Raw genomic sequence first — 11,057 nt, forward strand, 5'->3', positions numbered from 1 at the left:
TGGTCACCATGACGGAGCATAAACTGACTTCTTTATCTTCTGCTGTATAAGCAGGTTCTCCGTCTGTAAAATGAAAGGGTTCAATGAAGTATCGAACAAGAAACAAGGTTAACTGGAGAATGAGTTATTAACAAAGCGTTGTCCTTCTTGTGTCACTGTAAAATATATACCGAAATTCCTCCAGTTTTATTTGATTTTATTCTAACACTTACTAGCCGAGAAATTCGTTTGCTCAACTGAACTAAACTGAAAGCGCTTGGTTGTATATTTCTGAAGGTCGCTATGTCTTTTCTTTCTCTCTCTTGAGAGCTTGAGAGCGAGATATGGTAGTTTGTACGGGTATGGCAAATAAAGCTGCCAAACTCTTCTCCATGCGTTTATCACCTCATTACCCATCATTCAATGCCAGGAAGAAAATTACGGCGTACTATCACGTCATACCTTGTGCTCAGTGAGTGCGGTCAGTGCGTAGAATTGGTACCTTGAATTTAAGCGTAATTACAGTTTCTTTCACAGCAAACGAAGTAACTCCTACGTTATGTTTGCTTGTGTGCACACTTAAATCGTGTTGTGATAGTCATTCCGGTAATGTATTTCCATGTGGTCTACTGCGTGTGTGTACTGTGACGCTTCAATGTGTATCAGTTTTATGACTTTTATAGTTTGAGATAACTCCCGATGCAGTCACAAACACGTGATTCCTGAAAGGTAAGTGGCCGATTTAATTTGTAATATTTACAATATTATGGCATTCACACACAAGACTAACCATGGTCCGACGAAGGATGCCCAAAATTTTATGTCAAAAAAAGAAACCAAATTGAAGCAGTTACAGGTTCCAAGTACAATAAATGGGGACAGTCAGAACAATATAAGACGTAAGCCAGCAGGCATTTCAGGAATAAATAGAAGGTGTAATTGAAAGACGGCATATACTGTCTTCGCTCGCTTGGAAACCGGGATCGTGTGTTCGAATCCCACTCAGGGCATGGATGTTTAGTTTGTGTGTGTGCGTTTTTCTGTGTTTATGTACAGGTAGATGCCTTGCGACGAGCTGATCACCCGCCCAAGGAGTCCTACCGAAAGTGTGAGATCTAGAAAAACCGAAGTGAACGGAGAAGTTCATGGAGGTAGGCCTAGGCCCAGGCCCATTGGGGCTGTAGTGCCAAGGAAAAAAATAATTGAAAGACAAAATTAATGAGCTTGCAACAAACAGTGAGAACAAGAACATAAGAGAACTGTATAAATAAATAAAAGGCTCGAAGATGCGTTACCAACCTAAAAGTATCTTTCTTTCTTGTTTTATAATGCTAGTGGGGTGGGACTAAGTCCCTTGTACTGCGGCCACTTCTGGCCTATTGTACCAGCCCCAGATGATCAGATGATAGGTGAGGGTGATTATGAAACAATTGGTGGAGTGAAGATTGACGGGGAAAACCGAAGTCCTCGGAGAAAACCTGCCCCAGCGCCACTTTGTCCACCACAAATCCCACTTGACCAGACCCGGGATCGAACCCGGGCCTCCGCCGCGGTGGGAAGCCAGCGACTAACCGCTTGAGCTATGGCGCGGCCCTAAAATTGTCTTAGTGAAGGATGAGAATGGTGATCTGCTTGAAGATTCCCACAGCATTTTGAATAGGTGGAGGAACTACTTCTCTCAGTTATTGAATGTACATAGGGTGAGTGATGTTACGAAGATAGAAATACATACAGCTCAGCCGTTAGTACCTCATCATATTCCTTTCAAGGCTGAAATTGCTATTGCGAAGTTGCGAAGTTGAAAAGGTACAAATCGCCAGGCAGTGATCGAATTCCGGCAGAACTAATTAAAGCAGGAAGTGTGACCCAGTCAAGGAGGCTAAAATTGGCAGGGCATGTAGCACGAATGAGGAAAAGAAGAATGCATATGGAATATTATTGGGAGAGCTAGTAGGAAAGACCTAGTAGGAAAATAGGTGGTTCGGTAATACGTATTAAAATACATATTATAGAGATATAGGAATGGGAGATATGAACTGGATTGAACTGGCTCAGGAGAGGGACCAGTGACGGGATCTTATGAATACGGTAATGAACTTTGGTTCCATAGAATGCTGGGAATTTCTCGATTAACTGCGTGACTTGTAGTTCCGTGAAGTTAGTGTAATTTTTATTTGTGTGTTCATATACAGCTAATCAACCAGCTCCAAGAATCAGAGCCATTCTTGATAAGCTAACGGCCGCAGAGATAATCAAGAAATTCTCCGTCTTTTATGAAATCCGAAAGTTTAATTACTGTATTCACAAAAGGCTACAATTGGCCCTCTCCCCTGGTGAAATTAATCCAATAGAAACCCTCCCCACCACACGCCTTTAAAATACAAATTAATAATCATCATCTCATCTACGACTAGTTCTTCTAAATTATCTCGCCCATCAGGTGTCCTGAACTGCGTGAACTTCTCAGTTCACTTTGGTTCTTCTAGATGTTACACATTCGGTAGGACTCCTTGGGCGGGTGATCAGCTCGTCGCAAGGCCTCTACCTGTCTACAAACACAGAAAAACGCACACAAACATCCATGCCCTGAGTGAGATTCGAACCCACGATCCCGGTTTCCAAGCGAGCGAAGACAGTACATGCCTTACACCGCACGGATACCGTGACCGGCAGGAGTATATTTGCAATTTTTCTGCGCTGTAATGTTATTTTCAGAAATCTTATGCCATAAAATTTGAGCCGTGTATAAGGTATGAACATAACTGGACGCACACGAGCCCAGACGGAAGTTGACGTATAACTTTCACTGTTCATCCAGCTCCATTCAACGCACGACGTAATGCGATCGATTCCTATACGAAGATGTTAAAACTTACAGTTGAAGGCGTATCTGTTGCCAAGCTTCCTTCATCCATACATACACATATTAATATATTATATATATAAACATAGCAACTGAATGAGAGTGGGGCTTGTGGCTGTAAATAATGACGCTGTTTATCTTATTGTGCAACCTATTATTATGCAGAGCCCCTGTAAAGGCGTATTGTGTGTTGTTTAGCTGGAAGAGGAACTGAACAAGTAATATCTCTCGCAACCCAACGTTACTCTCATAAGACGTCTCTCGTATGGCAAGAAATTAAAAATAAAATTCCGGTACTTTGTGCTGCTATAAAGCGCGGTCGGCACGTAAGGCTGACAAACTTACCGCCATCTTTGAGCCGATTGTCTAGAGATAATGTGGGACCCTCAACGTCTCACAACCCTGTGGGCCTCCACGGCCTGTTACAGGGATAACTTTACTCTTTTACTTACCTCTTTGTACACCTTTTAACTGTAACGTGAATTCCAGTTTAGAGGTGGACTGCATTATTGCAAGAATCAGATATGTTTCTTCATACCTCGAACTATCAACAGTTTTTATTATTTTACCCTTCCAGAATTTTGGCATATTTTGAGACGCTGTAAACATATCGTTTATAAAGCAATCTGACTCGAGCGGTAACGCATCTGGCTTGTATTCTGGTGGGGAGCTACCCGGCTCAGGTTTTTCGCGGTTTCCTGTACTTTCTGTACGAAATTTCCGGGATAGTGACTTAAATCAGGCCACGGCCACTTTCCCCCACACTATTTCCATTTCATTATTCACTAGTATCCTATTATTTGACGCTACGTAATCTCGCCGTCACTAAGTAAAAGACAAATAATAAATAAATGAGAGCTGACTCGGAGCCGGGGTATTGTAGATGGTATAACGAATGCTACGGGCCGGACGACTAAGGGTCAGAGTTTGACTCCTGGTAGGGCCAGAATTTCCTCTTCTCCGCAGCGTCCAGACCGGCTCTGGGGTCCACCCAGCCTCCTGTACAATGGGTATCGGAGACTCTTTCCCTGGAGATAAAGCGGTCGGGGCGTAAAGCTGACCACTTACCTCCAGCTAGTGCTGAAGTCAAGAAAATGTGGATCTATACGTCCACTCCCCCATAGGCCTTCATGACGTAGGGCTTAATTAGTTAAGTACATGGTCAACTTTACCTTTTCTACCTCTACATGTGTCCTAAATATAAGGGTTATGAAGTCGTAAAAATTATAAAACTTCTCATTATACGATTTTCGCTAGTCTCCTGATACTTTGTCCTAGTCCGGTTATTCAGCTTCATCTTCTTGTACGCCACATCATTGCAAATGCTATAGAGTAGTCAGACTTGAGAATGCAATGGCTGGACAAGGAATCAGGCATTGTGTATTTCCAGGCATTATTCAGGCTCTTTTCTGTACATGGAGGAATTGACGAAACCCACAGAAAGACTTAAGTGCTCTGACTGAGATTCGAAGTCAGAAACTCCTGAACGTAAATGAGATATTTTACTTACAATACAGGCTGTTTAGCCACAATAACTGTTACAGAATAATAGAATAAGGACCTAATTAAACGACCAGTAAGTTCTTGTAGCAAATGTGTGGCATGCTTAAAATTTTTTTCCCCTTTGGCGCTACACCCCCAATTTGGGCCTTGGCCTACCTCCATGAAACTCTCCGTTTCACTTCGGTTTATTAGTTCTTAGATATTCTGTAGGACTCCTTGGGCGGGTGATCAGCTAGTCGCAAGACCTCTCTACCTGCGCACAAACACAGGGAGACGCACGCACACGCACACACTGAACACCCATGAGTGGGATTCGAACCCACGATCGCGGCTTCCGAGGGAGCGAAGTCAGTGCATGCCTTAGAACGACTTGAACCGTTTATGCAGGGCAGTATTGGTTCAACAGCACCACCCAGTTGAGCAAGTAATTGACAAAGTGCTAAGTCATCCTGAAGTCATATATTGAAGCAGTTATGTGACTTTTGCTCCGACGTGGTTTTGTTGTACGGAGATGTTATCACGCGCAAGTTATGATAAGCATGGCTGTGTCCCGCCACAACCCGGCCAACAGCAGCATTTCAGTCAGGAGGGCGGCAGATCATGCGCTCAAAGTACAGGAATGAATTAGAGTACGTAATCTCCTCAGACTAATCTCCGCTTCTTATCCTCTTCTCTATTACATACAATGAAGAAGATCGGGGTAAAAAAATGGAGACACTAAAGAAGACCGAGTTTCTAGGGCTTGGGTTTTCAATTTAAATGCTCCCCATTGTTGAGCTTTCAAATCGCTATGACCCCTTGAATTTAACTGGAATTTTGGGTTCGATCTGATACTCACGTCAGGAATCCACTCGTAGATAATACGACGTCAAAAGTTACTTGTAGGAACACAGGAATAAAAAAGCAACAAATAAATGTGATTTACCTTTGGTCCTAGCCACTAGCCATGTCTCCTTGCTAACAGTTTAGTGCCGGAAGTCGCTTTCTTCAGCCTCAGTGTAGACACACTTTACAATGTGCACAAATCTGTAAGAGATCTGTAAATGTAGTGAAGATTATTGTCTTTTTTTTTAATTCGCTTAGTGGGGGGTGGAGTCCAACTGGGTCCACTCAGCACGGCGGCCACTGATTGGCCTATTGTACCTGCCCCTGGTGATTATGATGATGGAGAATTTGATGGAATGAAGATTAGCAGGGGAAACCGAAGTACTCGGATAAAACCTGCCCCAGCGCCACTTTGTCCACCACAAATCCCACTTGACCAGACCCGGGATCGAACCCGGGCCCCCGCGGTGGAAAGCCAGCGACTAACCGCTTGAGCTATAGCGCGGCCTAAGGTTATTGTCTTGGCCATGTAGTATAGTACATGTTTACCGTTGATTCGAACGAATTATTATACCATGAAGAGAGGAAACAGGTCTCCTCCGAAACGCCGGCATTCACATCAAAGAGGACACTAATCTTCATAGTCACCGCGGTTAGAATGTTATATCATACAGACGTGTTGATTTTGACGTAATTTTGTTATGTATTTTCAACTTATCATTAAATTGTATCGAAGGAGATGGAAAACTATCATGAATATTGAGTAGATAAGAAGTTTGAAAGAGACGGTCGTGGCCTGTTTGAAAGTAAGAGTGTTATATAGTCTCAACTGAAGAAAAGAAATCCACGGAAATTTTGTAAGAATTCGATCCTGATGGGTGATACGCAGATTGGTAGCGATCGAACTTCGGTCTCCAATTTATTCAGCTGAGATTGTATATCATGAATATCAACTTACGTGTACTTTAGCTTTCTGTCTCGAAGATGTATTGCAATACACTCCGCCAAATTTATATACGTGATACAGGAAGTAAGGTATAGCATCAGGGCCGCGCCATAGCTCAAGCGGTTAGTCGCTGGCTTCCCACCCCGGCGGCCCTGGTTCGATCCCGGGTTTGGTCAAGTGGGATTTGTGATGGACAGAGTGGCGCTTGGGCAGGTTTTCTCCGAGTACTTCCAATGCCAATTTGCATTTCACAAATTGCTCCACAATCACCCTCACCTATCATCTGGGGCTGGTACAATAGGCCAAGTGGTACAAGTGGCCGCCGTGCCGAGTGGACCCAGTTTGACCCCCCCCCCCAATAAGCGAATTAAAAAAAGGTATAACTTCCTCCTTTCTTTCATGCAGATATTTGAAAATGAATGTGTTGAACTTAATGGGGAATTTATGGCATTAGACAATGAAGACACGTACAATTTGCATGGGATAGTTTTGTTGTTATAGTGAAGTCAAAGTTACGACTGGTTTAACGTGTAGCTCAGATGGGGTCTTAAAAATGCACTTACATCCAAAATTTCTTGCTGCAAATTCTCTTATAAAGCGTCATATGGAAAAACAAGAAAGAAAGGGATGACAAAAAATCTGAGACTTAGAAGAATACTTAATAAATGTAGGACATGCTTGTAACTGGCTGTAGATGAGGTGCATTGGCGAGGCTTAGTGTCAGCGCTGTTGATCCATCTGTTTATAAACAGTGATTCAGGTCTCGTTACGATAAATAAAGGCGTACCATATTAAAATAACTTACAGATAAAACATTGTGGTCTTATGGGTTATGATACCGTGTAGGCTGGTGGATGTTTATCAACCTTTCAAAAGAACACACAGTCTCCTTTTTCAGGACATGAGTCATTTCTATCCTGAAGATGGAGGTAGACCTCACCGTCGTGTAAATCCGAAATCCGTTAGATACAAGTTTGTACTTATTTGGTGATTCTTCCACAATTTTCAGGTATTTATTCTGACCTGAATATAGAGTCAGTATATTTCTCTTAAATGTTGGAAATTTTTTGCACGACTTCACGGCATCAGAGCCTCCCCACCCCAAAGAAAAGAAGGAAAAATCCCAAACTTGCGTACGTTGGATACTTCACTGAGGACATCTATGTGCCAAATTGTCTACTAATTTACTCAGCGGCTATGCGGCGAGCTCCGTAGTGTTTCAGGTAGATGGCGTAAGACACTGATATGTAGCTGTTGCCATCTAGTGGAAAGTGTGAAATGTACTTAGCTCTGTTCACAATGCAGTGGGCGAGGCACGCCACGAAAACTGGCAACCGCAACGCAACCGCAATTTCCGAGAATTGTTATCAGCCTGAGTTGAACACGTGTTACTGAATGGAGCAGCGAAAATTGAGGAAATAATAACAATAAAAAATAACCTCGCTTAAATTCATTTGTTCCCAAAGTTAATAAAAAGTCCGTCGAGTGTAACAATTTGTAGGTCACTTCTTTATCACTTCTGCCTTACATGTTTCGGTTAGACACAACCATCATCAGAGGCACATAGTACAATTAAGAAAACACTGTCGTTGTTTAAGATGTACACAGTTATGTTTGTTGTGTGGACACTGCTACAATATGTCGACGTGTGAAAGCACAACGCTTGCTAGGATAGTTGAATGCACTATCAATTCTCACCTTCCATCCGAAACTGCCCTCAAGTTAAAACGCCAATGTTAAATTTTTTAAAAAATTTTAGTGTTTTCTTAATTGTACTAAGTGCCTCTGATGATGGTTGTGTCTAACCGAAACATGTAAGGCAGAAGTGATAAAGAAGTGACCTACAAATTGTTACACTCGACGGACTTTCTATTAACTTTGTGATTGATAGTGTAACGGACCAAAAAATGAAACAATTCATTTGTTCCTCTATACAGATCTCTAATATTATTGTTCTTAATGTTCATTGCAAGCTCACCAATTTTGTCTCTCAGATATTCCTACTTTCTATTCCTGAAATGCCTACTGGCTTCATGCCATCTTGTGTGCACATTATTCGCGTTCATTTCGCTTAAATCCTTTAACCACTGCAATTTGGCTTGTTTCCTTTCTTGTAATAATTCTGGTCATTCTGCGCTGAACAATGGCTTATGCTTTTTTTTCAATTCCTAATATCCTATATTCTTTTAGGCTGAGATTTTGATATTCTCTCTTATAGTTTCCCAGGCTCTATTAATATCCACCTCAGTGTCCAAGTTTTTTTGAAGCTGTGAGCCTTGAGATATCGACATGATACTGCTCTTTACTCTCTGCCTCTCTTAATTTCATGAGATTGAATCTCTCCAGATAAACTCTGTGCGTTTTTTATTTACTCACTTCCAGTCTGTCCCTAAATTTTGCCACCACCAAGTAATGGTCAGTAACACAATCTGCTGCCCTGAATGATCGGACATCAAGTATATTTTAATGCCGTCTCCTATCTATCAACATATGGTCAATTTGGTTGTGTGTCTTTCCATCAGGAGATGTCCAAGTACATTTATTAATGTTACGCCGTGGGAACATTTTACTTTTGACAGTCAGATTTTTGGATGTGGCAAAAATTATTACTCTAACTGCATTGTCATTGCTACTTTCATGCAAACTTTCATTGCCAATTAATGGTTTCAAAATATTTTCCCTACCTACTTTGGCATTGAAATCTCCTAACAGAATTTTCATGTGATATTTAGGGAATTTTTCGAATACACATTCTAATTCCATGTAGAAGCTGCTCATGATGTTATCAGTTTTATCCTCTGTTGGGGCACGAACGTTCATAATAATGGTACCACACCAGCGACCTCTTAGTGTTATGTACGACATCCTACCACTATCAAACTCTACCCTATTAAATACCGATAAGATTCTTTTATGTATGAAGAAACCTGTACCTAATTCATGATACTCATTCCCCTTTCAAACACAAAAATGTATATTCGCCTGCTGCTTTGATCCCTCCTCCATCCCATCTGACCTCCTATACTCCCGCTAAATCTAACTTATATTTTGTGATTTCTTCTGCCACTGTCATGAAAGAATCTGCCCTATACAGACCTAACTTCCATGTCCCACGTCTCTTTTCCATTTGCCTTAGCTTAGGTCGTCTATCCAAACAGTCCATCCAGGCATGAAACCCTTTGTGACATTTCGCAACAATCTTATATTTACGGTGAAGAGTTGTTAGCCCCATGCCCAACTTCCTAGTTGGAGGACCACCTCTTGTCAGCTCTCCGCGACTGCTTATTTAATAGAGTCGCAGCTACCCTCCATATCTGGAGGCCGTCTTCTCCATCCGCAACCTGAGGACGCGCCATGCCGTGGTGACAAGGGACCCACCCACTTTATTACCAAGTTTAAATGCCAATGTCATTGAAAAGCTTCGTATTCCGTTTTACGAAAAGACGTTATTGTTAATGTAAGATGAGAGCCTGTGTGCCTTGCAAATGGCTGGTCGCTGTATTGGCTGCATGCACAGTAGTTACCAGTTTGTCGTAATTTAAAGCAGAGTTCGTGCGTGCTAACCACATATCCAGTCTCCCGAAATACTTGGACAGAGTACTGGCTTATAGTGCTGTGCGGTTACGGAAGTAGAACTAATTCCCGATCCCAGTGACCGCGCGGTCTAAGGCACGAACTGTCTTCGCTCGCTCAAACACTGGAGTCGCGGATTCGAATCCCACTCAAAGCATGGATGTCTGTGTTTATTATGTGCTTGTGCTATCCTGTGTATGCAGATAGCGGCCTTGCGACGGGCTGATCCCACGTCCAAGGAGTCCTACCGACTATGTAAGAGATCAAGAAGATGAGAAGAGGCCAATGTCCAACAAAAGGGCTTGTAGAGCTATAGACAGATAAATATACAGACCTACTTGTTTCTGTGAAGCCTGAGTTTACGTAGTCATTAACATCTATACGACCTCCTTAACTGTCGAATGAAACATTATAAAATTTCGAATAAAACAGTTAAATATATTAATTGTATGCGAATTAAAATATTTTCCCTCTAAGTTCTATAATATTTATTTCATTTTTATGGTCAACAGCAAAACAGTAAAGCTATAATTCTTTTCCAACTAGCTGTTCTAAGTGGCCGAAATTGTTTTCAGATTACTGTTTTATCGAAAGGTATTCACCAAATGAAGAATTCATACTAAGTATCGAAAGCGGTCAGAACCAGCCTTCTTCTAAGGTAATATCAAACTATTTACTATAGGATTCTGACGATGGTGTATAACACACTGATATATTGGGTTTTTGGACTTTATCCATCGTCCTGGTTTTTAAGAAAAACCAGGACGATGAATAAAGTCCAAAAACCCAATATATCAATCAAACTATTTGCTTTAGGCAATAAAGTGAGATCAACTTAGTGTACGCGATCATTATTTATAACGATCAGTAATAAATTTAAGCAAGATCCAGGCTTGTATTTTGAAGAACAAGGGGGAGCAGTTGTGCTGTTGCATGCAAGTAGTAGCTAACATCCATTTTTGTGTTGATACAGTGCGCAAGGTTCTGTGTTAATTCTCAGAATTAGACAGTTTAAAGACAGTTACAAATCCATGTAACCCGAACTCATAACTGTAACAATTGACTGTTGCTCTGATATTCCGCCCCGTGCCAGCATGACGAGCATGACCACGCAGACAGTCCGCTGTTTGTTTATACACGTAGAATCTCAACGGCCTAACAATCAAATTCCATTGGTAATTATCACTCCGAACCCCAACTTCCATTGGAGGACCAATCAAAGAGGTTTAAGTGGGTTAACGACGTTTGAAAGTAACAGTGGATAAGGTTTGCTTACTTCAATTGGCGTACCTGCAACATGTTTCTTGTTCAAGTAATTGAGCTGAACAGACGCGAGAAATGCGTTGCTCTGTTATACACATGAATATA

General features: G+C 41.7%; 1 protein-coding gene across 1 annotated transcript in view; it reads left to right on the forward strand.

The window, feature by feature from the left end:
- The first annotated feature begins 435 nt into the window (after positions 1–435).
- Positions 436–11,057, forward strand: part of LOC111871770 — a 203,881-nt gene continuing 193,259 nt past the window's right edge. Inside the window, exon 1 of the mRNA XM_033754398.1 lies at positions 436–708. The gene's annotated coding sequence lies outside the window, so the exon portion shown is untranslated. The remainder of the gene's footprint in view (positions 709–11,057) is intronic.

Source organism: Cryptotermes secundus, unplaced genomic scaffold, assembly GCF_002891405.2.
Source record: "Cryptotermes secundus unplaced genomic scaffold, Csec_1.0 scaffold746, whole genome shotgun sequence".
In the NCBI taxonomy this organism is placed as follows: domain Eukaryota; kingdom Metazoa; phylum Arthropoda; class Insecta; order Blattodea; family Kalotermitidae; genus Cryptotermes; species Cryptotermes secundus.